General features: G+C 38.2%; 1 protein-coding gene across 3 annotated transcripts in view; it reads left to right on the top strand.

Moving 5' to 3' along the window:
- Window positions 1-9,259: 9,259 nt before the first annotated feature.
- The window catches only part of LOC123962592 (cadherin-18), a 211,579-nt gene continuing 192,875 nt past the window's right edge, over window positions 9,260-27,963 (top strand). The window contains exons 1-3 of one of the 3 annotated variants that reach the window (XM_046038864.1): window positions 9,260-9,394; window positions 10,663-10,810; window positions 12,092-12,260. The gene's annotated coding sequence lies outside the window, so the exon portion shown is untranslated. Of the gene's footprint in view, window positions 9,395-10,662; window positions 10,853-12,091; window positions 12,261-27,963 lie in introns of all 3 variants that reach the window. The other 2 variants (XM_046038788.1, XM_046038950.1) reach the window with 2 other exon arrangements.

Below are 27,963 nucleotides of genomic sequence, written 5' to 3'. Positions count from 1 at the left end.
TCTCTAAATGTAGACTGCAATCAGCTCAATCACCTACCTCTCATGGTAAACAACAGGTTTAAAGCTTAGAAAATGGGATTTGGATTTAGCCATAAAGAACACCTAAGAGTGGTCTCAGATAATGTCCCCCCATCCCTATGGCAAGGAATACAGGTATTTTGAAAGGATAGTGTTTGGGAGAAAAAATCACATCAAATTAGTTATTGAGAGTTATTATTACTTTTAAGCACAGATCATCTCAGATCTTAAGCCACAATTAATTTCTTAAGCACATAAACTGACCAAAATAAAATAAAACTAAAATTTGTGATTAAATTTGTGACACTTAAACGCAATTCTTGGTAACACATAGGCACTAAAAACTGAATCCAAGTGGTTCCCAGATCAAGCTTTTTCATTGGTGTCCATGTGCTGCACTTCGATCACTTGTCTGTCACCCACAAAATATTCTGCTCTCAGAGCAGAATTTTGCTCTGAGACGGAAGACACTGAGCTTTAACCCTCACAATGCACTGCTGTAATGCAGTGTAGAGTTTGTTGAAACACTCAATCAATGCAGGAAATGATCTCTTGAACCAGTTTATTTTATTCTACTGTATATTATAGCTTTCACACTGAGCACAATGGAGGCAGTAAAGCTGTATGATAATGCCATGTAATGTAATGAACACTGAAATGGAATAAGAGAGTGGGTTCAAGTTGCAAACTATACAACCTTTTGTCTGGACTGAGCAGTAGCAGAGATGCATTTTATCTTGGATTTTGCGTTTGAGTTGCCATACAAAAGGAAATTTGTCTACAAATCCAAACCAGTTTTTAGGAGAGTCTTAGCTGACAATTTTCAGGACTGTAGTCCCAGATGGAGCTCGATGGTGTTTGAAGAGGTTTTAATAGAAATGTACCCAGGGTTGTTGAGGGACCGCTATTTACCAGATGTGGGCTGGCAAGCAGCAGAGGAGGATGGACTGAAAACCAAAAAGCATTGTTGGAGGGACCCTGAGAATAAGAATTTCATTGCAACAACTGTCTCACTGCAATGTCTGTGCATATGCCAAATAGAGAACTTAAGAGTGGCACAGCTAAATTCATTTGTGTGTTGTTTGTAAATATAGTCAGGATGAGAAGTTGGTTAGTGAATTAGTTAGCCTGCCAACTTAAAACTGCACTAATCACTATTTTTCAATTAACAATGGGCCAGTTGACTATGTCTTGTGTAAAAAGGTTTGCTCATAATGATGAACCCACAGAGAATGATCATCCAATTTTGCAGTTCACCTCAGCTCTACATTGCTCTAGCATTTAGCGTCTTTTAGCTCATTGTTTTGGTTGCCGCAACCTTACCGTTTTGGTTCACTCTCAACAGTGGACACACAAAGGTAGTGACTTGCTTGTAAACATAGTGGAAGAGACAGATATTTCCCTCAGGTGTTGGAGGACAACAAAACAGAGCTTTAATTACAGATTTATATTATTTGGGTGGCTAGCACAACACTATGATTGAATGTTAATGTTGCTCCATAACTGCTGCATGTATAAATAGTTCACTTTTTCTAACACCTTGTGTGTATCAACTAAATTAGGGGATCATGTTGATTATGTTTACTGCTTGTTTTGCTGCCCTCAAGTGGTCGCCCCCAAAAATCTATGACTACACCTTTAAAGCACATGAAAGCAAAACAAGTCACATCATCTACTCAATCATGCATCATGACCACACACCACACCACAGGGCTCTTTCACAGGCGAGGTAATATATGATGGTCTAAATTATAAATGCAGGTGTGACCAGGCCAGACTGACGTTAGGGAAACAAGGAAGACCAATCTACTGCCTCGCCATGGCATGAGCACATGTCAATGTAAATAAATCAAGAACACAGATTTTCGAGAGTTGGTAAAAATTTCTAACAAACTTGGTCATCAAGAAATTTAACTAGAATACTATCAAATGGAGTGAATAATCGTCTCATGTGTGAAACTTTGGTGGAACAAAGTCCTGGAACAAAAAAATTTAGGAAGTCTAGATGAAAGGAGAATAGGTCGGTAAAGAAGGAGGGGTGGGATATTGAAAGGCAGTTGCTATAAAGAATCCCAGGTATTGATCAACTGGTTAAATAGAGGACTGTTAGCTACAGTATAAACCGACTAGACAGACTAAGATTGACTTTGGATGTGGGCATGTGTGCGGTAAAAAATGAACAGAGAGAGACAATATTTGCTGAGCGCTTGAGCTTAAGAATGGCTCCTTTTACTGTCTGTAACACACGTTCTGTACAGCTTCTCATATCCCCAACCTCCTCCCATTACATCCCATACCAGCCTCAGCAGATACCCTCTCTTCTGTTCACTGCGCCGACCCAGCCCTTCAGTGGACTGTGCCATTTGATCCATGCAGAAGATGATTCACGCTCTGCGATCTGGGGAGTAAGAGCGGCAGAGGAATCCCTCTCTCTCCCCCCTCCACATCCATAATTCAGCATTTGCGCCTTCGTCCTCCTCCTCCCTTTTTCCCCCCTCCTGTCTCGTTGCTCCCACTGCTTTTGCTGCTGCTACTCACTGCCTGGTGCACTCCAGCACATCATCCACAACCTGAGGTCTCAGTCGTCTATAAACCACCCATCTGGAGCTCTACATCAAGCTCACAGGTAAGGCGAGAGCAAAACAAAGTGCTACTTTGCGTTCATGAGATTCAGAGTTTGTGGTGTGTGAAATGTATGCGGGCTACATGCATCTTCAAAGTCTTGTGGGTAAGTCCCTCCTTAATTCACTGCATAATTTACCTTCTTTTTTTTTTGCAACTAGAAGATTTTTGGAGCAAAGACTTGGTTAAACTGTTGCAATGGTACAGCTTAGTGAAGCAGCCAAAAAATAAAAACGTCTGTGGTGATCCTAACACATAAGGGGGTACATTAGAAATTGTTGAAGCTTTAGTTGTTGTCATGCAATAAAGTTTAATGTCCCCATGCAAGTCACTAATCCCGCCATCCCCACTATCACACACACACACACACACACACACACACACACACACACACACACAAACCATTCATCCATTCTGCAGGCTGCTCTACCTTTATCCACTCATAAAGAGAGACAGTGAGGCTTCTCATGTGAGTTCAATCACTGGACTCTTGGTGAAGCTCAAAGGCAGCTGTGTTTCTTTGCCAAACAGAAGCACACTAACAAGATGAAACCTCACTATTTTATGTTTTATGGTTCATGGACACATGTTTCTGTGGACTGATGCATTACAGAGTGGTTAGATTTCTGAGATGTATGCTGTGGCTGCATGTGCTTTTTATTCAGATATCTGTGTGTTTTCAGAAAATTGCCTCTTGGGTCCCACGTTAGATATGCAGAATGTCTATAAGTGGAAATTCAAATGGGCTATTATAAGGTACTAAGTCATTTCTTATTTTTTTCTGCAAAAAATGAGTTAAAAGAATTTAAAACAAAATACAGTATGTTAAAGAATTATAAGGATGCTAAGTTCTAAATTACATCATATTTGTGTTGTCTTAATACCATTAAACTTCATGTCAGGGATGTTTTCAAGCTGAAACTGACTAAGCCTTTGTTTTTGAGGGAATTTTTGAGCATGTTTCTGTCTCTGTATCACTCACATGTACACACACAGCAGTATGTGGCCAGAGATTGATGTGCGACCCCTGCAGGAGGGAAGTGAATTGATTTGATATGATATATAGTGGCATAGCTTTTCGTTGTTTTTGTGTTGACTTTCTGTTTCATAATGCGGCAAGTGTAGAACAGGCTGCTGGAGAGAGCAAAAGGAAAAAGGAAGGGAGACAAAGAATGTGTAACATCTCAGTGAGACTGGCTGTTGATGTGGAAGTACATGAGAGAGTGTTGAGGTGCACTGAAGCCGAAGTCTGATGCAAGATTGTCAACACAGCTGGATTTCAAAGAGGCTGGTTCAGTGTGGGATACTGTTGAGATTTTGCAACAGAGTGAGAGTAAAAAAGTAACTCAAACAGTGATGTTTACTGGGTAAAACAACCCACGAGAAAGTAGATTTTATCACTCTTACGCTGTAGTTGATTTGGACTCTTACTCATAAGTTTTACATGATCAAACACGTTCATTTCCTTGTTGTATTTGACATTTGTGCCTTCACATTATTCCTTTGTAACACATTTCTGCTGGTGAACTGCATTGTTAAAGGCTGAGGTTCTCATGCTTGTTATATGAATGTGGCATAGTGGGGAAATGTTGCCTTGGCTTATGAGCTTTTAGAAAAAAAGTGCTTCAGCATGATAATGGCAACGTTGATGTTAAATTGAAAGCATTCTGCTCTTGAAATTGAACATGAAAGGTATTTCCTTGTATAAAACCAACCCAAAGCAGTAATATAGAATTGAAAAGAAAAAGAAAAGAATGTGTCTTTTTGTCAAGAAAAATATCAGTAGCTGACATGCAGGGCTGTACAATGTGTTGTTTAAATTTGGGAGTTGTGCGTGCCACCTTCTCTGTGACCCTCACTTACTTAGGCATATGACATTTTAAGACTGGAGACAGTAGTTCAGGTGAAGTCTCCTATAAGCAGTAAACACGGTTTTCTTTTACATGACCACAATCTTCCCCTAACCGTAAATACTGTGTGTAGTTAGACCGCAAGACCTGATAGAAATCAGAGATCAGAGCGCACACATGAGTCACATGAGTGTTTGTGGAAGGGAAATGTTGTATGTGTCATGTCATGTATGTCTGAGGACTTGTCGTAGACTGCATAGAAGAAACATGCATTTTTGTCACAAAACACATTCTGCTTTGCTTAATCAGACATTGACAAATTGTTAAATCTTGACCTAGTACAATAGTATCCAGGACACAGGAGATTCAGGAAATTTCATTATGAGAATGAAATCATGAAACACAGAGGCTGAGGCATAATTCATTAATTATTAAATATAATGCTGCTGTTGTTTGAATAGGGCTATTAGCAACGGATGGCCTGCATCTGGAATTCAGAGTTAACAGGATTTCATTGTTGCACTTTCCATATAGCGGTGGATTAAAAATGCCTCCAGCAGATACATGTGATTACCCAGCTGCTACCTGATACTGGAATACAATAAGCATAATGGTGGCCAAGCTGTGTGGTCAATTTACTCTGATTCTTTTTTTCCTTTGCTCATGTCACACACTGAAGTCTGCTCGACATAAACGTTTACATGAGACCAAAATAACACATTTATAGTATTAGAACTCAAATGGCTTGAAAAAATGTAGAAAATCCTTAAAATTTCAAAGCACTGGAAGATATGTTTGTCATCTTACATTTTAACAACAGTCTAAAATTAAAACAGACTTTAAATTAAAATTAATGTTTTTCTCTTGTCTGTACAATCATAAAACTCTTGCTGCCTTTTTGGTCTTCAGTCTGTCCACACCAGATTTCCTTCAAATGGAAAAGCTGCCAAAATGTCTTTCTTCTGACATGTCAAAATGCATTCAGAAGAAACTCAAACCTCTATTCTAAACCCAGGCTGACATCTGCTTGACTCACTTTATTTGATTTCTATTGGTCTCTTTCAAACATAGCTTTAGAATAACACCCTGAACCATCAATAAAACGATTCTCAAAACGCCTTTTTACTTTCAGCAACTTGGTGTGGATTCACCTGAAAGTGTCTAGGGCAAACATATAATTGATCATTGACTTTTACTGAAAGAGTGAGTGAGTGAGGCAACTTGGAGTGGATAAGAGTGGATCTTTCACTTACTATAGGCACTTTATGTTTTGTGTTTGAAATACTCATTTCTTTCCTTTCTTTCATTTTTATTTTATGTTTCTGTTTTTTTAAAGTAAATACTAATACTACATACTAATGTAGTATATACACAAATACAAACTGAATAGAAATCTGTTTCATATTTAAAGTAAAGGTAGAGAGAAACCACATTAATACAGAAAGTGAGGAAATGTATTAAAGCTTGAACAATGCAAAGAAAGAAGAAAAACTAGTTGGCGCTCTGTATTGTTTTCCACCTTTGAGGTTTTGCTTGCTTTAAGAGCAGATTTAAAAAAAGGCACCGAATCCTCTTAGTGTGTCTGGGGAAGTGCCCTTTAAAAGATTACTTTGATGGCATTTCTTTATCATTAGTCAGCTGGAAGTGAAAAGACAAAAAAGAGTGTGTGTGTGGGAAGGGGTGTAACAAAGCAACAACAATTCCAGGCAAACCTGAGATGCTGCCTTTACTTCGTTAACACCTTCACCAGCTGAGTCTCAGTGATTCATGCATCTGTTTACCTCTATTTAGGGGTCATAATCATCTGCTTAGTAATGAACTGTTTTTAAACCAAACTTTGCACATTCACCTCACATTTGTGGCTGCCTTTGAAATTTACAGACTGTGGCCTGTTTGGTCTGACTTCATTGATCCACATTGGCGTGTATCTCACTGTGTTTACTTTGATCAATGGGTCTAATGGGTAAATACAAATGTTTGCTATCTCTCCCCATACTAATATCCTCATATGGTCTGAAGGTGATAAGATTGCTAAGATATTAATCACTCACATCAGGAGGGTAATTCTCTGAGTTTCTCTGTTTTCCTTTGATTTCTTTTCTTTCCTAACACTTTTACTTTTACTCTTTCTCCATTCAGCTCATTTCTTGTTATGATGGGCACCATTAAGAAGATGATTTCACAGACAGGTAGTCTGCCACAGGGGGGAAAGGTTGGTTCAGCATGGGATATGTTCTGCATGAACACTTCTGGTGAGATAGTTCAGTGCCTCTATAGGCTGCAATGCGTGCCAGAGGACTGAATGCTATTTCCAAACAGCCCTGTGGTGGCACTGTTTTGCCATCATGGATCTGTTGAGAGCTTCATATTTCCACTGAGCTGTTAGGGAAAAATACACAGCAAAAGAAAGAGTTATATATCTATACACAGACTTATTATGTGTGTCGACATAATAGGATGCAAATAATTTGATCTCAGGCTGTTTATTTCATTAACATTTCACAAAAAAACATTCAAACATTGACAGATTGGGCTCATCCATAATCACATGCACCACAAAGTTGTGTTGTGTTTTTGTACTATGAAAGTGACTGCCGCAGTCCTCTGTGGGGATTCCACTCAAACTCTAGATTGAAATATACTTTGGTGTCACAGCTTAACATGCTACTTAAAATAGTCCAGTTCATCAGGGATTTGTTTAAAGTATAAAAATACACACTAAAAACATATATTAGATGTTTGTGATGGCTCTGTATCAATATGATAAAGTAACCATTATCCTGTATACATCTTAACATCATAAAAGAATTTAATTTGCAGCTAGTAATAGTGACAGATAACATAAATGTGCAAGGGAGTTCAACACATTTCCAGTGCAGTTTCACTTCTTTCAGGAAATAAGACATGCACGAGTGACAGTTGAAAATGTATTTAATTAGCATTAGATACAAGTAAAACATTTAAGCATCTCAGTTACATCACATGTACATTTAAGATTCCTAAATGGAAAAACAAGCAATGTACGCTCACATTGCTCAGAATAAAATGCTCTAGGTTAAGCCACTCACTAAATAGCACATGCATGTATTGAAATTATTTTTACACACCGAAAAGAAAAGAAGAAGACGGTGAGCATGTGGTACTTAACCCTGTCTAATAGACATAAAAGCTGTCATGATAGGCCTCGACAGCATAAGGTGATTTTATGTACACCACTGACATCTCAAATGCTGCACTGGTGAGATAAAGTCTCTGTTTAAATAGCCTCCAATTCTAAATTAGCTCTGAATCTAATAACTACTTCCATGATTTCTTTTCTCCACATGAGAAAAGTCATTATCCACTATCAGCACAGTATGTCAGCAATATTGCCAGCAGTAGCAATGTAGCAGTTTGGTATGAGGTCAGGGATTTTTGACAGCATCTGGGCTTGTCAGCTATCAGTCTACTCTTTTAAAGATTAAAAGGACCCACAGGGGCATTTTCAAACCTCGTTTTGGCACCACAACGTGGCAGAGTGCAGCAAACAACAAACAGTAGCAGTTACAGTATGTGTGTGACCTAATTTCATCATAATCTGCCCTGCACTGAGCCAGTTCCCAAAAGGCGCCATGGAATAACTGTATTTCTGAACACGGAAATTGAAAAGCTGCCACACTGAAGGTGCAATGCAAAAACTGCTTATCTTACCAAGACAAGAGTTGTCTTTAAACATTACTCTGCTGAAAAAAAAGTGGCGAGTGTCACTTGCCCAAGGTGATTTAACTATGTGTAAAGAGTTGTCATGGATTGATTGGAGAAAATGAATGGAGTGGCCTGCCTTCAAGATATTGACATGAAACAAGCTCCAATGTAAAAATGAAAATGCCTGTTTTCCACTTAAGAAGAAACATGTTAGTGGAGGAAAACGATTTGCTTTGTGAAATTGTTTATAAAATATTAGCAATTTGTGTTTTTGCTTTTTTCACATTAAGATTAAAGCTAGGATACAGCGTTAGAGAACTAGCAAGAGGCAGATGGATTTTGAAAGTATCCAACCAAAAAAAACCCCACCCCCTCCCTTCAGGCCCCCCACCAAAGTCACTATCCCAAAACACTGTTTCATGTGCAATTAGTGTACGGGCAGAGTGCGAGCAGGAAGTTATGCAGGTATGTAGACAGGCAAGCAGACCGTCGCGGGACTGTGATATCTCAGGACCTTATTACAGTCCTGCGAGAGCCACAGATACCGTCTAGGCATTTAATTTATTGATTGCTGTACGTAAAGAGAATTTCTTGGATTAAAAAAAAAAACTTTCTGATATATGTTGCCTTCACTAGCTTTAATATTTTTTGTATTATTGTAAATCAAACAATGCACAGACCGAACCTAACCTACTGTATTCCTAACCTTAATGTCACCAAATGTTAAATTTTTTAAAAGATTAATTAACTTAAAAAAAAGCACAAAGGCACCAACATTGGCAGAAATGTGTCACAATCTTAAGAAATGAATGTGCTTCTCCCAGCTAGGTATAAACTTGCTGTGATGTCATGCTTTATCTGACAAGTTATATTCTGTTGATATACTGTCAATTTTGGTAAATTAAATCACAACGTATAAAATTTGATTTGAAATTTAAACTTTGATTTGAAAAATAACAAAAATAACGCCCATCAATGTTTTTTACCCCTCCCAATTTGTATCCTGGGAGTATTTCAAATTAGAACATTAAAATAGTTGCTATTGACAGTGTCATAACAATTTTACAGAGCTAGGAAATCCTTGACTCTTACATGGCCAATTTATCATTATTTTTTTTCGACAAACACAACTCGGGTAATTTTACAGGACTGCTGCTACAAATCAGCCCAAATGGCCTTGAGTAGGAGGACGGAGATGCATATTCACTGCTGGTGTGGAGGTACAGTCTTTAGCCATGACCTATTCTTCCTGGCCAATGGGAAGGAGGAGTATGCCAGCATGATTAATGGTCATGATTACCTACTCAGAAAATGTGGTTTTCTGGCCCAGCAGCTTCACTTTTATGACTTAAACCTGAGGCAAGATGCTTCATCATGCAGACAAAGCTGCATACAGACCTCACAGACAGTGTGTGGTGATGACCAAACATATCACTGATAAAGTGTTTACCATCAGCTGTTTGGATAGGAAGGTAAAGCCTGGAATGTTATGTGGACATCTATGGTGAAGTTTAACATCAATATTGGTCTCGGGCGTCAGCCAGGGCAGGACTGAAAAATTTCAGTCTTGCTGTGTGCTCGTGGGTGTATATTAGAACAAAACAGACTAATTGTATTACAGATTGTACTGAGCAAATAAACCAGAGCAGGAAAGTGCTCTGAGGTTAAAATGCTTCTAAAATCTCCTCCAATACCTGATCTGAATCTGGAGTGGCTGCCTCATATGGCTGCTGATCGAATAATCCTAGAGAGCCTCAAGGGTTTAATTGACAAACCACAAGATGAATACTATGCATTTACTAAATGCCCCGCTTTGTCTGTATGTTTTTGTGTGCATGGAAGCACAAAAGCCTGTGCATCTGTAGGAGCTTTTGTGCAAGCTTGTGTGCCTGCTTGTACTTGTTTTTGCAGCACTTGTGTGCTAAGGAGCTTCCAGATGACACTCCCTAATCATTAACCTAAAGTTAATTTCAGTCACAAACACCACAGCGGTCCTCATTACGACTCAGCGCTACAAATGACTCTATATCTTGCCAGTGAGCCTTAAAGGTTAGCCCCTCTAAAAGGTTACAGCTCCCTGTGACATTTCCCTTGATGACTTATTTGGCCCTTTGTTTTCGATAAATATCAACCAGCTTGCTGTTGCCACTTGGAATAACTTACTCATTAAGCCATAAGAGAATTTGTCCTGGTTTAAAATGAACCATAAATGAAGAAAACAGACCTATGATTCATCAAAGATGTAAATAAGCAAGCTTTTTGACAGAGGCATGAAGCCATTTATGACTTTTGTCAACTTCTGTCAAAAATGAAAGGATTTTTTTCATGTTTCCAACATCAACAGCTTACAGCTCTAATTATGGTGAACTGCAAGTAACATAAATATTAAAGTCACATTAATTAGAGCGGATAACAGAAACATCAAGTGAAGAGGAAATATATCAAATGCTAAGTACTCTAATAATCTTTCATTTGCTTTCTTGGCTAGGGAGCAAAACTTCTTGTGGCACTCACACCATCATCCATCACTGAGCAGCTGAAAATATGAGAGGGGCTGAGGTTGTTCCAACAGTACAGGCTGAGAGTTTTGAAAGTGAGAAATCTCAGTTCCTGGCTCGGTAGCAGCTGACTCACTGGTAATGATCAACAACCCTATCAAACCCTGCAGATATATCATGGTCAGTTTTGTGCTACGGGACTTTAAAATCTTACTTAATGTACCTTTAACACCTTTAAACATGTCAATAGCCCCATTATATATGTCAGATGATGCTTATGCTTATAAAATGCAGCTGCGAATCCATCTAGACAAACAGTATTCCTGTATCTTAAAGCAGAGGAGGTACAGGACTGGCTGCATGGATGCTAGATTCAATTAAAGAGCTGATTGAAATTTTGGTCAGGCTTTGGTAGGGTCTAATTTAGCCAGGAGCTCTAAGTTGCAATGAGTCATTTAACTTAACATTCAAGAACCAACCAGAAACCAGCTAAATCCCACAGATTCAGTAATGATAGGACTTCCCCCAATAATACAATGTTAATTATTTATATCGAACAAGCAATACAACTGTTTAAACTATTTAAAACGGCCAATTTAATTTAATTTAAAATACACTGAATGAAAAAAAATACTACCAGTTAATATGGGGTAATAAGGTTACTCACTAGAAACTCGCGCCCAAAACACATACACTGCAACAAAAAAGACAAAGGGGTGTAAAGTGTAAAATAGCTGCACACACACAGTTATTGGGCTGTGATGTGCAGGCGAGGGAAACCTGTCACCACTGAACCCTTACTTGTAACATAGCCGCTCGCTCCACTTGGCCGGCATTACGCCTACAGGAACACATAAGCACCTGGAGCACACCATTGACGGAACATTACACTTACAAAAGAAGTCTTTGGTAACATAGCATTAGCTGGAAGCTTATGTGAGGACCTACAAGGAAATTTGCATTGCACAACCATAGATTAGGGGAGTCATGGCGTTTTCAGTACCGGAGAATAGGCAGGAAGGGACATTTTCACTACTGGCTACATTTTACCCTGGGTTAAATTGGCCTTCAAACCCTCCTGCTGTAGGCAGCTCAAGACCAGGTCCAGAGATTAAGCAGCAGGGCATGACAGACATCCTCTCCATCAGCCGCTGGAATGTTCTGAGAGCATTTCATAAGCCAAATGGCATTCTCTGAAATTCAAAAAGGCCAAAGGGGGTGCAGAAAGCAGTTTTCGTTTTGTCCTGTTTTGTAACTGGGACCTGATGGTAACCACTTGCCAATTCTATGGTAGAAAAAAACTGGGCTCCTGACCGTATATCCAAAGACTCCTGAAGACAGGAAATAGGTCCTTGCATGTTTTGCCATTTAACAGTAGTCCCCATAGAGTCTCAGACTGCCATCCTTCTTTCTCACCAGGACAATAGGCGAGGCATATGGGCAACAACTTTCCTGCATAACCTGGCTGTGTAACAACTGACGCATGTGAGCCTTAACATCGTCATAGTCAGAGAGGGGAATTCACCTGCACCTGTCCCTAATAGGAAGATTGTCAAGGAAAGGGATGTCATACGTCATGACTCACAAGGTTAGTACAACCCAGTCAGAAGCTGCAAAAATAGTCTCACAATGAATGGTCTCTATTTGTTTCCTCACTGGGTTAACCTGACCATCTTGGGAGGAAAGTGTAGCTGTCACACTGTCTGACTCATGTGCTACAGTAGATACTCCATCTGGCAAACTTACAATCTGAGCTTGACCCAAAAGTCCTGTGGGATGGGGGAAGCGGGGAGTGGTGTAGAATGACATCTGCCTCACCAACATTTATCACTGGCACATACATACTATCTCTGGTGACGGTGACCATCGCTGGTGAGATCAACACACACTCAGGGAGGGACTGCCCATCCTCAGGGGGCATCAGTCAGGAAGATGGATGCCCCTTGAGGATGACTGGTTTATTCATTCCCTTTTGGAATGAATAAACCAGTCATTTCTGTGCAGTCTCAGCAGTGGTGGAAGAAGTATTCAATTTTCATACTTAAGTAAAAGTACAGATACCACATGAAAAATGTTACTCAAGTAAAAGTAAAAGTCATCCAGTATAGACCTACTCAAGTAAAAGTAAAAAAGTACCTGGTTTTAAAAATAAGTAATCAAAAGTAAAAGTACTACACACCAAAATCTATTGATCTTACAATCTTTTTAAATTCACTCAAGACAGGTTTAAATACAGCATTATAAGTTATAGTGAATCACAATAAGGAAAACTGGGTCGCAAGAGGACAAGTGGATATTTCCTATATGTGGGGAGGATAAGTCTGCGTTATTGTTCTGCTGTTGTGGTAGTATCCCCTTCAGACCGTCTGACAGACACAGAACCCCATTTGGGACTTTGTGTATGTTAAGATGAGACAAGGAAGCGGAAATCAAAACTAACTGAAACACTTCTCAATTCACAATCTCACCAAAAATCCACACGTTAACTTCAGCACCTCTCATAAAGTGCAGCTCACAGTCCCAAACAGAGCAAGGTTGGCTTCAGTTTTTAGATGTTTAAATTGCAAAACCAGCTACATTACCGCTCAGTCACAAACTGGCTGCGACTCACAGTGCAAAAACAGCTGTTTGTATCTGATGCTGCCTGTACATCTCTGGCTGTGCTTGTAATGGCTGAGGCTGCCTGTACTTCACCTGGGTCTCTGTGACCTGCTAAAGACGTCTGGACTGTGTCTGTGCTCATACTGGGTGAAGATGGATGTGGATCAACTGTTTTTGTACTGACTGATGATATAGCATCTACTCTACTGACAAACTTCAGCACAGCCCCTATAAATTGTAGATATTTTCTATATATTAATGTTATCAGCTGCATTAGGCCTATTTGAACTGGCTCCTCCAGGTTTCCTTCAATACATTTTCAAATATAAAAAACTATTTATAAAATGACTGGGCTGAATATGTGATGCTTATTATTTACTGAAATGCGCATCCATATTTCTGTCTGTCCAGCTAATCAACATATTAATAGTCAATGTGTATCTACTGCTTCCCATCTTGCATTAGTCCGGAGTTGTAACTAAACTTCATTGTCTTGTTTTAAAATGATGTATGAGGAGTTACTACAGTTTATAAACACCGTGGCACGTCTGTGTTTATCAAACATAAATAAGAGTTGTATTTCACTCAACATTGTTCAGTCACAATCTGGCAAGCTACCAAGACACGACAGACAAGAGCTGCGCTGCTTAGCTGGTTAGCAGGACAGACAGACAAAGAGAGATTCACTGCAGCTGCACATTAGGCTAAGTGTGATCTATATCACACTAGGAGAGGAGAGACCTCATGTTTACCTGACTGCTGTTCCCGCACTTCACTCTCAGAGTTTTTCTCTTCTCCTGCCTTGAAGGACAATCCCTCTTCATCCTCTCATCAAAGTTTTAAACATTCGCCTTCACCTTTGACAGGAAAGTGAGGCAGGGACTGTCACTGCCTATGCCGGTGTCGGATCAGCTGGCTGAAGGTGATTCGCGCCGAGTCGGCTTTATCAGTTTTACATTTGTTTTTCAATGCTGCCCCACTTAGCATAGGCTACCAATACCGATGTTACGAGGTCTTACGCAGAATGTAACGGAGTAGAAAGTCAATATTTGGCTTTGAAATGTAGCAAAATGTAAGTAAAAAGTTGTACCAACTACAAATACTCAAGTTCATAGACACCGAAAAAAAATAAAGTATTGGTACTTTGTTACTTTCCACAACTGAGTCTCAGACATTTCTCTCCTGACTGGCAGCTCCTGTGTTGCTGCTGACCGCAGACCACAGCATCAGCTTTAGGATGGAGATGGAGTTTGTTGTCACCATGCATGTGGTGTGTAACACCACTGGGCATGTTACGGCCTAACCCCTTCCCATGCCAGAGATTCATAGTGGCCTGCTGTTTTCTTTTTCTCACTCTTTTGAGCAAAGCAAAAATATTTCAGTGCCAGCAGAATGGCTCAGACAGTGGGATGTTTAGATTAAAGATTAGAGACAAGTGGTTTCTGGCTTAAATCCTTGCACTGGGAGAAGTGAATCACATGCTCTTGTGAAAGGCACGTCTCCCCAAAGTGCTGTGGTGTAGCTGCTCAGTGGCCACAAGCTCCGTAGACTGTAATGTGTAAGACTATGGTTTTACTAAAGAGCTTAGAAGTGCAATGGATGTGTGATTGTGAGTCAGGGAAATGCTGGAAAACAAGAATGCATACTCAGCAAACCTTCCCCTTATTAATAAATATTATTGTGTTGGGGTGTTTAATTCTTGAGCCCATGCTGCTCGCTGCAGTTGGCGTTCCTCTGAGCCACACTGTTGTTTAAATTGATGGTCTGGGAAAGTATTTGTTTTTCATGGAGCAGATTAAAACCACACAGCAAAACAGTGTAGGTCAAATCAAAGCCATGGCAGAATTTATGTCCATACAACTTCCTGATGATTTTTAACTCATAGCTCATAGCTGTATATGCTCCAAGGTAGATAAATAACTGACTGCAGTAAATAACTGACTGCAGTCAACACTGTGAACTCTAAATAAGCAATGAATAATGAACACATAAACACATGGGAAACTGCTGTGTAGAGAGATAATTAAGTTTAAATAATTTGACAAATTGTATTATATTTTGCAAACAAAACTATTGATATCTCGATGAAAGACTAAAAAACATTTTCACCCCTATACTACAGGCAATAATGGTCTTAAATTATCGGTGAAACCTGTAAAGACATCATTTATTTAACTGATAACTACTGAAAACTTAATTTAGACAAGCATTCATTTTGCAAGCCACACTTGTTTAAATTTCCACTCCTTTGCATTTTGGTGCTGATGTGTAATTATGGGTGTACAATTATCATCACCTTTTTTATACTGTGTTAGCAACATAGCACACACATCACTGACTTCTACATATAGGTACATTTGAACAGGTTGTGTGGTGGGGAGTATATGTCATGGTGAGCACGTTATAAGGAGGTGTACATGTTGCTTAATGTACAGAAACCCATAGTCCATCTGTCCTACAATGTGTTTTAACCATACGATGTGGACCATGAAGTTAGAGTCTATTGTTATTGCTTCACTGTTATGTCTCTGATCACATCTGAGGCAGCAATGTTTATCTGTGGCCCCATGTTGATTGTATTGTATCTATGAATATGAAAGTATTTAACTGCTTAATTTAGTTAGTAAGTTAGTAAGCTATGTTCTGTTGTCAGAACAAATACATGTTCTAGTAAAGCCATTTGATAAGAAATCACAAATCTCAAAAATGAACATTAACAACCCCCATGTTTTTGGATACAACTTGTTCCCTCCACGGTTTATTTGCACTTTCAGACAAACACACACACACCTGGGGATTTACTTAGAAATGGGATTTCCTGATCACTTACCCTGGAAAACTTTGAACAGTGACATGAAACTGGAGCAACTAAAAGGACGTCTACAAAGACAAAGGGGGGCATCTAAACTTCACACATCAAAACTCCACCCTGAAAAGCCTGTGATTGCTTTAACCTGTGTTTGTCAACATTTCACAATGATGGATTTCAATTTTGAAATAGAAGTCTCATGTCTATTTCATGACAGATAAATTAAAGATATTCTATAAGACATTTCCCGCTTCTAGTACTGGGAATTAAATTGTGTATTATGTGGCACATACAGTATATTAATGTATGTAGCCCCCAAATATAGACCTTTTTGCAGGCCTATGTTTGTATGTTTTGAATTAAGAATTTCTCATGTAATTTAAACAGCACATACACTAATCCAGTTAGGTTTAATGGCTAATAGTTCAAAAATCCTTTTTGAAAACCTAAATCCACTTCTTAAATAACAACAACAAAAATTCCTTTAAAGAAATAATAACAGAATCCGCTTGAAAGCCCTTTAAGTGATATTGGTAGCTTTGCCTTAAAGAGCAATAAACCTCTTGACAGGCACAATATTGCATAATACAAAACACATTCTCTTAAATTAATAATGATCTGAAACCCATATTGAAACCATCACAATAAGAACTTTTAATCTCAACATATTATTGCCACTGGTAAATAAATGCAAAAGAGGTCCCCCATGCAAATCTTTTTAACAAGCACTGAGCACAGTAAGGACTAACTGAAAGCCGAAATGAATAGTTATGGCTTCTTTCCAACTGAAATCTTGACAAAGCATTATAAACCAGGGGCATTGCCCTTAAAGTGCTGATAATGCATTTCTCCGCTCTAAAATCATTCTTCTGAGGTTTGGGGACCTGGGATGGAAAATGAATGTGATGACCCACACTTTAATTATTTGGACATAAAATGGAGTCATTACTAGTGGTCTGTGTCATGCACAAAAATGCACAATAAAATGATCCCTTGCTGACATTATTCAAAATCAACCGTTTCCCACCGGCGGCACACTGGGGCTTCACTTCGGGGACTCAGGATGTACATGATGACTCCAAGACAGAGGATCTTTGTCAATTTGAATCATTTCCCAGTTCAATGATTGCCCCCTCAAGTCTTTGAGAAGCCCAAATATTTCCCACTTATTACTCATAAAGCACTACCGATTGTATTACTCATATCTGAGCAGATTGGATTACGGTAAAGCCCTTTGACTCTATCACTGTTGATTTCCCCAGAGACCATAGAATGAACTTTAATGAATCTCCATTTTTAACAAAACCCTTGCGGTGGGTGGGTTGGGAGGTGCCTTCATTTGACATGCCATGGCCAATAAATGAGGCAAAAGCCCAGACATTTCAAATGACTAAAGGTGACAGGTTCTGACTTGAGTCAGTCATTTCTCATTAAATTCCATCAAGACAAGTTCCTTAATCAAAAAAATTGGCAAAAGAAATTTAAATATTTCAAGAAGTGACTTAATGCTGAAGACTTGCAAGTGAATTCTGGTGGTTTTGTTACATTAGTGGACACATTTAAAAAGAATCAGATTCAATTTATTTAGTGCAACGAGGAAATGTGGTAGTAACACAGAACAATGTGTATAATAGTCAGAGGTTGCATAAACAGTATGTATCAAACAGCATATAAAAAGTTCAGATCACTACAATACATGAAAATGCATTATGATGTGATAAGTTCTTCTATTGTTTTTGCTGATTTTCTTTATGCAGCTTGTTCTTGAGAGACACACAAACATCTTTACTTTTACTTCTTTAGTGTCTTTGTTATGCATTATGTATGATTTGGATTATTTTGGAGAAGCAAAAATTTTAGTTAATGTCACAGTTGCTTAAGTTTTGGGAAGCTTCTGGCCATGTTTAAAAAACGTACTCCTTTTAAAATAACAGCCTCACTCACAGTAGAAAACTTCTTCGCACTAACTTAAGACTTGAAGGCAAAATAATTTCATCCCATTCAGTAGATTCCTACTTGTGAATCCAACACATAATCCTTTCATAGTGGGGATATTTAGTCATCTTACTTACTTATTCCTCTCACTTATTTGCATTTTCAGACTGTGCTCATTTTACACTATCCTCTAAAAAACGAGCATTTGCTTTGGACCACATATTTGTTTTATGCAATATTGATGTCTAGTACAAAGGTGGTGATTGCTAGAGGAAATTCCCAACGTTCCCCAGTAGCTACCATTCATTATCAAGCACCTTTCAATCACGCATGCTCAGAAAGGAGGATTGTTTGTTACATTTATTTGTAAGACATAGTGGTTCAGAGCCTTTCACTCCTTAATTTTGCTAGTTTCTAATTGGTGATAAGGAAATTCAAGCTTATTCGACTCAGTCGGTCTTGGTTAGGAGCACTGATTTAATTCTTTAAATTTAAAATGCAAATGTAGAAGTACCGGAACTGAAATTTAATCAAATAGACGGCGGTGACCTGACATTATTCTTCAACATGATGCAACATGGTTGCAATGAGAATTGAAATTCAGCTTGTCTGACGCAGGGATTAAGTCAGGACTGCGAGAACCATCAATAGCCACCTCTCAGCTGACCTCCACATTGCACAATAAGGTTATGTCTTAATTGGACAAGCTTAAATAAATATTTGCTGTGTAAGTTGCAGACCAACATCTCCAAATTATGTAGGTGTAGTGGTCCTTGATAGCCTCTTCAGTCTCTATTTGAGGGGAAGTACATCATTCTTTTGACATATGAATCAGACTCATGTTTGAATGCACACTCTGCATCATTCCAAAAAGGACTGCAATTTCAAAACCTTCTGGTAATTTCCACAGTTCCTAAAATATTTTCTTTTTGGATGGCTGATGTCACAGACAGCCATACTTTTTAAAATACCACATTTTTAAGAATTTGCTAAAGCTCTCGTCAACAGTAAAACCAATAAGATTTTCTGTAAAAAGCAAAATAACCATGCTAATAGATATGTTCATGTATTTATTCAATACAGTGTTCACATGTCTAAATATATCATGTTTGTTAGTGTAAGTGTAAGAGCAAGGCAAAAACTTGAAGAGGCTTTTTAAATTCATAATTTAAAATTTATTTACAGTCTCTGGAGATTGCAGCGCCATCATACTGACCTTGAAACAGCTTGAAGCCAAACACATTAGAGAAAAATATCTATGATTAGCAGAAGAATAAGAAGAAGGCATAAAAAAGATGCATTTTAATAACTTTGGATAATCACTTTTGCCTGTCTTCCGACACCACTCTAGGTGATTTCAGAGAACATATATATATATGATGATGATATGTAGTATGTTTAAACTTGTCAAGATGATGTACTGTCTTTCCTATACTCTACCCACTCTTGCAAATATGAAATCTCACTGTAGTTTGAATAGTCCCATCATTTTTTCCAGGGTTACGTCCTTTTCAAACTGATAAATTCATGGAAAATAATTATTTTACCAACTTTCAAGCCTGAGAATGTGGAATTGATTGTTCTTTTTTAGGCAGTGCATTTGTTTATCTCAGTGGAGTAGGGACCAGTCATGGTGACAGCATGTCAATTTCAAGATCAATTGTTGCCTCCTTGCCTCTGGCCTTTGCATTGCATTACCATAGTAATGACTTTTTGACCCTCCTTTTTAAAGTGAAGATCCACATTCCTAGTTGTGGAGACAAATGACATACCTGAAAGTCATTTGTTGTGTGTAATGAATTATTCTCAACAGGACCTTGTCTATTCACATAAAGCCTCATAACTGACTACTTATGTTGCGCTAGTGTGAAGGTGGCAGTCTGAAAATGTGAATCCTTTTATTTAATTAACACTTTATTACTGATACTTGCTAGTGTATTACACTGTTATAGTATCAACTGTAAGGTAATATTCACTTTTTACACAGTGTACTTTGAGTAAGAACACAATATACTGTAAGTACAAAATGTGCAAAATTTCCACTACAACATAATCCCTTTACATACTGTTAATTCCCTCAAAAACATATATATTTTTCAGTTATTTCCAGTGCAATTAGTATTATTAGCAGTAATAAAGAATATCATTGTTTGTATATATTCTAACTAAATGTACATAAGACCACAAAATCATATAAGCAAGATCCCTTATGCCACATTTCTATTTCCATGCAACACTACGAAAAGTCCAAAGATAAAGAAAAATAATAAATATTGAGAGTTTCAGACCTATATCTCAGTCACTGAGAAAATATGTACGGTATAATACTGGAGAAATCAGAATAAATAGTAATTAAGTAATCTACCGTGCCTTCTTTTCCATGATTTTGAGATAAAGTTAGCAAATGTAAACACATTAAAATTGAGCAACCATTCCACACATGATCCAGCCTAGACATTTCAATCTCAAAAAACATTTCTCCCTACAGAAGAAAATGTTCTGCTAGGGGCGCCCTGGTGGCCCGGGGGTTAAGGAGCCCACCATGACTTGTAACGTTCCCAGTTTGCATCTGGCAGGAAACCTTTGTTGCATGTCAGTCTTATTTCCTGTAAACTCTCACTTCCCGGATATGAAATAAAAGGCATACAATTCTTTTAAAAAAAGATTATAAGAAAAAACAGAAAGTTCTTCTTGAGGTACAAATGCCACATTAGCGAAGGAAATTAAGGGCAGAAAGTAATTGCATACAACCCTCTCCTTCCATAACAATGCTAATACACTCTTGAGCAAGGCCTCAGGAAGCCATTCAGTGGCCACAAGCAGAGGATTGTAGTTATGCTGGGTACCTTGTTAAGTGTAAATGTCTGCAGCTGCCTGAATGTAAAACGGGTCATTCCTGAAAGGAAAACTGCCTGCTCAGCAAACCTTTCCCGGGTTTTTTAAAAACAAGTGGAATATTTTACACAGGGGAGTTTGTGGTTTGAATGTATCCCTAAAGTATTCATGTTATATCTGCAGCAGAAGTGTTTCATTCAGTCTGTGAGCACTGCAAACATGCTGATGGTTGTTTCAGATTGAAACCCCTTGACATCCAACATTTCACAAAATTATTAAACACCTTCAAAAAGTGTTGCTTACATGTATTTCAGTCCACTTGTGCATACTGTGCTATTGTCCTTAAACAATACATTATTTGTAGAGGTTGCATGGGAGCTATGACAGAAGTCAGTGGCAGTTAGTATGGTTTGGACAGTTGAAAAAGTGCTGGCTGATAACAAGGAAAAGGGGGCCTAATTAAAAAATAAATAAATAAATTAGCGGATTGCCTATTCACAGATGGCTAAAAGCCTGCGATGCAAGATGTCCCTTAGGATAGAAACTTCATCTTCGCTGCCAGGCAGATATTTGGCATTTTAAAAACTGTCAGCAAGCCTCATTTGCTGTCATGCTACTCTGTGTTCATATTCGCGATCACATAACTGTACATCCTGGCTGGGTTAAGGTAAGTCCTGCCTTAGCTGGGTGGGGAAAGAAGCACAAACAGTACTTTGTGCCAGAAGATGTACTCAGTAACATGAAAACCTGTGAGGAGAGGCTCTTAGTCAACAGCATATATGTGAAGACTTAACATGTGTTATTAATACAGTTATTAATACACGGCAGTTGGATGGAAATTATTCCTGCTGTCAAAACCATTTCCAGAAATAAGGACGACCAAATGTTTTGTGAGTTATCAGCAATGTTTATACAAGCTTCCTGAAACACACTTACACAACACTTACTGTATGTTTTTTTTTTCAGCATACAATACCATATGCTATTGTTTCTCCAAAAGACAATCATTTGTGTCATTGAATGACAAACAAATAAAGCCATATCTTTGTTCTAATCCCAGCAGAGTTAGTTTTGGCTCAATAGCAGCAAAGATCAGCAAAATGATTTCCCTGTACTTTTAACAGCTTTACTGATTATCTGTCTGTAGTTTGGTTCAGTGCAACACTAATATCTGACAGTGGTTGTTGTTGGGAGCTGAAAGGAGACTGAAGCTGTATTTTCCAGCTGTCCAAAGATATCACCTTGTGTCGCCTTAAACCAGAAAGACTGTCTGATTGATTTTCCTGTGACAAATCACATTCTTATTCATCCAGCCTTGGCAGACAGTGTGCAGTTGTTTTAAGCAACAGTTCAATTCAGAATTGATTGATTGAATTCTGTCATTATCTAGTCAGCCTGATGTCAGTCGAATCTGCAGTGACATCTGTACGGCCACCAAACACACAGTTAGAGCTGACAAAAGATCACTCTTTGGTTGGGTGCAGAGACATTATTTACGACACATTCTCCCAAAATTCAGCTAGACATATTATTATGATATGTTTTGGAAACTCTGGGTTATCCACTGAAATTAAAATAAATTTTTTGTAGATATGAACAAAGTTTGGATGCTCATAATGGGTTTGTAGTGATTTGGGTTGATGAAGGTAACAAAGAAATTGAATTGTTTTTGGATGGTAGTCACCATGGCAATCTTGACATGACATGATTAGTTCAAGTAGATTTCTACTGCAAGTTTTATCTTCAAAACATTGCTTAAAGGTGTTATTTTTTTATGTTACACAATTTTTAATGTAATGTTTCAATGATTTACAATCTGTAATCCATACTGGATCTGTAAAGTTGTTGGGAGTTGTGGATTTTACAATGCTTGGTCTAAAAGACAGAATTTGATACGACATTTAAAGTCTACCAGCCTATTGGTTTGTTGAACACAGGTTGGATCTGGTGATGCTTGGGATTTATGAATAAGAAGTTTTTGCTTGGTGAAGCAGAAGCCATGTGTTTTGTAGCCAAAGGGTTGCAGGGTTACTAAAGTTCCTTATTTATCCCATTACCTTGTTTATCTCACAGTAGTAACAAGGTACCTGTTGCAGCTTATACTGAACTATCCAGACATCACTAATCAAACAGTAAGGTCAGAACTGAAACATCTTTTTCTGTGAGTTTTACGTTGATGATATTCGAGTCTTGGTAAGTAGCGACCTTTCCTTTGCTTAGATTTGGCAGTTCAGTGACAAGTCAGTTCTTCTTATACTTACTCCAAAAGAAAGCATGCTGGAAGAAAAAAAACTGTTCATTTCCTGTGTGCCAGCGGATTTTACCCTGAAAGACCCAGCAGACAGTGGGTGGTTAGAACAGTAAATGAAAGCTTTCACAAAGCTTTCATTTACTTCAGCTGCGAGTAGAACTGTCATGATGATGGTACAGTGGCCTGAAACAGCCTTGTGTTTGCAAATGCCTGTCTGCATCAGCCATGTAAACAAACCACATCAGCAAAACTTTTCTTTAAAAAGGCCAGTGGCATAATTTTAAGATTTTCTACACTTTAAAATTGATTGATTTTTGAAGAGGATTAGGCTCATTTTTCCTTAATAAAGGCTTAAAGACGTTGACCATGAAGCTAGATGTCGTCAAAAATAAATGAAGTCCTGGTGGCAATGTTTCAATTCACCAATGAAGCGAGTGTAGGGAATGATAGTGAATAAACCTTTCCCCATTTACTCAGTCTCAAATTCAAGAGCACACACAACCCCAGGCCTGTATTTACTGTGTCATTACTGTGGAAAAAAAGATTCCAGTTGTTTGCAGGAAATATTGAATAGTCTCAATACGACCACATGTTTCAGAAGCAGTGGAGACTGGCTCAGGGCTATAGACACTTTCCAGCTGTGCCTTGATAAATATATAATAAATTCAAATGACCATAATAGCTCATTTCTACAGAGCAGATTATCTGTCATTATAGCTAACAAAATAATATTTTGTAATAAACAAATATTATCTACGCCATGATGCTGGCAACAATGCTACTACAGTAACTCTCTCATATCCTGTGGTTCATTCTGACTTAACCTTGGACTGAAATAAAATTTTAAAAAGTGAATTTCTCCTTAGCTTGGCCTGTTATTTGGAAAACATTTCATTCTGCACAAGTGCCTGATTTGGCATTTAGCGCATCAATTGTACAAAATGTATGTTTCAATGTAATGTGAAAATAAAAAGGTACCAGAGGTTTTGCCCCTGGCGCTGGTTACAGTTTTGATGTACTGAGTGGCGTTTAAGCACTTCTTGAAACAAAAAAACATTAAAATGTCTTATCCCTACGTTCTATGTTTCATTTAAAGGACCTATATGTAGTTTTTTAAATGAAATTAATCACTTTCTTATTGCCTGTGTGTGAAGGGGTTGTAACCTCACTTAAAAATAATCCTGCCGGGTTTTTCCGTTAGGTCAGTATGCCTATTCCTGTGTGATGACTCCAGTTCGGATTTTCGAAACTCCGTTTTAGTTTACAAATGGAGAATTAAAACGAATACAATCTCCATCCACACCAGCTTTTCCTTTGCATTTTGGAGTTGATCTCCGTCTACATTAAAACGACTGAAAACGCACAGCTAGGACCTGTTCAAGTGCACTGGGCATGCGCGTGCCAGTGTAAATATGAAGCAGATGGTCTATTCCGTAGATAGGGAAGATTTGGCAAAAGAATAAATAAATACAGACTAAGCATCAGACCAGTTTTTTTTTGTTGTTGCATGGATCAATAACAAGCTGGGACTCTTACTGAATGTAACATGGGAGTGTGGCGGCAGAAAACAGACTGGGCGTTGTTGCAAAGTAAACGGTGACATGCACAGTACAAGTGTAGGCAGATGTTATTTGCACGGTACAGAATATTTTAATAAAAATATGATATCAAAAACCCGGTCAGCAGCATCATGTTTCTGCTTTGCAAGACCCAATCAGAGAGCCGAGCGTGAGCGGCTGCGTCATTGTTTCAAGTCCTCCGTTTTGTCCCGTCTTCACTAAAACGCCCTCCGGAGTTTTGAAACGCAAAACGGGGTCGGCAGCGTTTCCAAACTTCTCCGTTTTAGGTCTTCGTTTTCATCGTTGTAGTCTGGACGGGAGGTGCAAACGTAGCAAAAGGTCTCCGTTTTAATTCGAAAACGCAGTAGTGTGGATGGGCCCTAAGACTACAAAACATTGGCTCCCAGCACAACACAGACTCAAACACAAACACCACGTAAGTATAAAAACCGACAACAAAGCTTTATGTGCTGAAGCCCATCAGGCCAAATGAGAATCAGATCAACTTCAGGTGAAAACACACTCAACATCAGAAAGGTTTGAGCCTTGGAGAGACCTCTGCTTTGTTTTGGAACTGACAAAACTGACACAGAGTTGGCCTTCATCCTATTGGACAGGAAAACTAACATTACTGCTAATCATCTGAAACATATTGTGATTTTGTCCTTTAGTTGGGTCAAGTTAGAGAACGTTAGCTTGATGGCTAATGCCGACCAGTTGCTAACGTTATCCGATGCAAAAATACTATAGTTATAACACATAACCAGCTAAATCCATATTGCTATCCTGTATACCAGTATTACATCAAAGTGTTGATTTTACCCTGCATGAAATGTAATAGTACAAAGCAAATGTCACTCTCTCCAGGATTTTGCGGTCCTTGTCATTTTAATCAGGTCTCCATCGGTCTCAGTCTCTGTAACTTACCTGATCCACATAACATACAATAATGCAACATAACTGCGCAGAACAACACCACAATAGGGAAGACTCATTCACTACAGTAACGTTCCTTACTGCTGTCAAACTGTTTTTGTGGCAATCAATCTTATTTAGATTAATAAGATTCAGTCAGCTCACTTTCGTTACCATCCATTTCATCTTATTTTGCTGACACTGCTGAGCCTCTGGTGAAAGATACACAAATAGTAATTGTGCTGGCAAGCTTACGCCAATGTATCACGTTGGCTAAATGCAGTCAGTGTAACATCATAATGCAACCAGAATGGATTAGTTCAAAATCAAGATTATTAAAACTTTACTGTGATGTTATAGTGGGAGTTTGCATGAGTTTCCAGCATGCTGTGTCATGCTGTTTCCCGGTGTGTCGAAATATGCTCGCTCATGTAAAAAACTGCACCGCCGGTGGCTGCTGAAAACCACATACACCCCCTTTAAATTTATGTGCAGTACTCCATCCTGATAATTATTTATCTTAAGTGAAATAAATCAATTACAAATTTTATCATTTCATGAGTTTAAGTGCTTCAACTTGTAAAACCTCTTAATTGATTACATTTATTTCATCAGAAAGATCAGCACTGGATAATTACAATGCAGATGCTCAATTTAAGTGAAAGGACCTCAATTTTATCATATTTCTCCATAATATAGGATGCATTTTTGAATAAAATCCAGTGTGTTTTTGTTCCTATGATTCATGAATCACTTAAACATTAGAGATGTGGAAAACAGCAACATGGTAAATAATTTCCTGCGGTCTGAGGCAGAAAGAGCTCTTTATTATTTCCCAATGTTCAAATGTATTTTATTTTTATTCACTTTCAGTGGCCTCACAGGAGTCTAGTTGAGAACAGTTTGCAGATCGCTATTTCACTGCTGGCTTCCACAGGAAATGAAAACAAAAATGAAAAAAAAAAAGCCTATTGCATTTTATAAAGAAAAAGATATGCTACTTCACAAATCTAAGGAGGTAAATATCTTTTGTGTTTGTGGAAAATACAGACCTTGCAGCTGCTGAAACTTTAGGGGTAGTAAACATTCAATCTGTCTTAGGTTCCTGTCAGCAGCAATGTTTTCGCTTACCTTTTCAGTTTGCCTGGTCTTGATGGTTTATTATGTTACCATATGTTATTATGGACATTTTATTTTTAACAGAGGTTTTTCTTTTACACAGGACAACACTTTTTTTTCACATATTATATTATTATATATATTTCACAATTTTTAATCAGCTACTAACGAACTAATCATATATTACACATTCAGAGAATAAAAACAAATGTGTCGATAATATAAATTACCATATTGGGAAAGCAAAAAAGCCACAGTATAGCAGTTGTACTACAAGGAAAACTTAAATAAGCATAAATAAGCACAATATGAATTGTGGCAGTACAAGTGTAATGTTAAGGTGCCACTCCCCGGATTTACTAGCCAATTTACCATACAATGTGTTCTGTGGATCTGCACAAGCATTTGACATTACCCGATTAACTCTGCTTCGTCTAGAGAACATTTTCTTTGCAGAAGACTTGCCTTACAAAGAGAACATATTAAATTCAAAAAATGTGGCAGTCTACCAGGTATTGAAAGTCTAATGAAAGATGCTATTGAGTTGCATGATGGAAAGTGTAAGAACCTGTGGTTCTTTAGCTTGACCCATACTGGGGACTGATCTCAGCCTCTGCTGCTTTGATTTTGACCATTCTTTTTTGATGATGGCTAAAGCTTACCCAGTTTATAAAAAAACTGAAATTGTTCCTATAAAATAGCATAAATTAGAGTAATATCTAGACTAGTGATGAACCCATTCATGATTTGAGTTGCTTCTGCAGCCATTTCAACATCTGAATCTACCATGTGCAGCTTTATTGTAAGAATTAAACATGCCAAAGGACAATCAATAATATATATCATGCGCATAGTGAATGACTGAGGAACTTGAAATCACATGGACTTGTGGGAGAAAAAAAGCAGAGACAAAAGCAAATTCATCGGCATGATGAAGAATTCTGTTTGCTGATTCATTCCACTCGGGAGCCTCTTGACTGTTGGGGTTCAGTATGTGATGAGTGACAATTACTCAGTATATCTGTTTTTGTATTTCCCACAGGAGAGAATGAGAAAAAAGATATACAACATAGTTTGACCGGAGTATAAAGAAGTCATTTTGCTCCATACGCATAAAATGTAGGAGATTTATGTATTAATCTACATATCATCCCGTGCGAGTGCATAATAACAGCATTAGAACTGAGTAAGTGAAGGAAATGATCAGTAATTCAATGTAAATTGATAGCACCTTTCACACAACACTGACATCTCACTGAAATCTCAC

This window comes from Micropterus dolomieu, linkage group LG01 (genome assembly GCF_021292245.1).
Source record: "Micropterus dolomieu isolate WLL.071019.BEF.003 ecotype Adirondacks linkage group LG01, ASM2129224v1, whole genome shotgun sequence".
In the NCBI taxonomy this organism is placed as follows: domain Eukaryota; kingdom Metazoa; phylum Chordata; class Actinopteri; order Centrarchiformes; family Centrarchidae; genus Micropterus; species Micropterus dolomieu.
The sequence above is the reverse complement of the archived record's forward strand: the minus strand, read 5'-3'. Positions and strand labels throughout refer to the sequence as shown.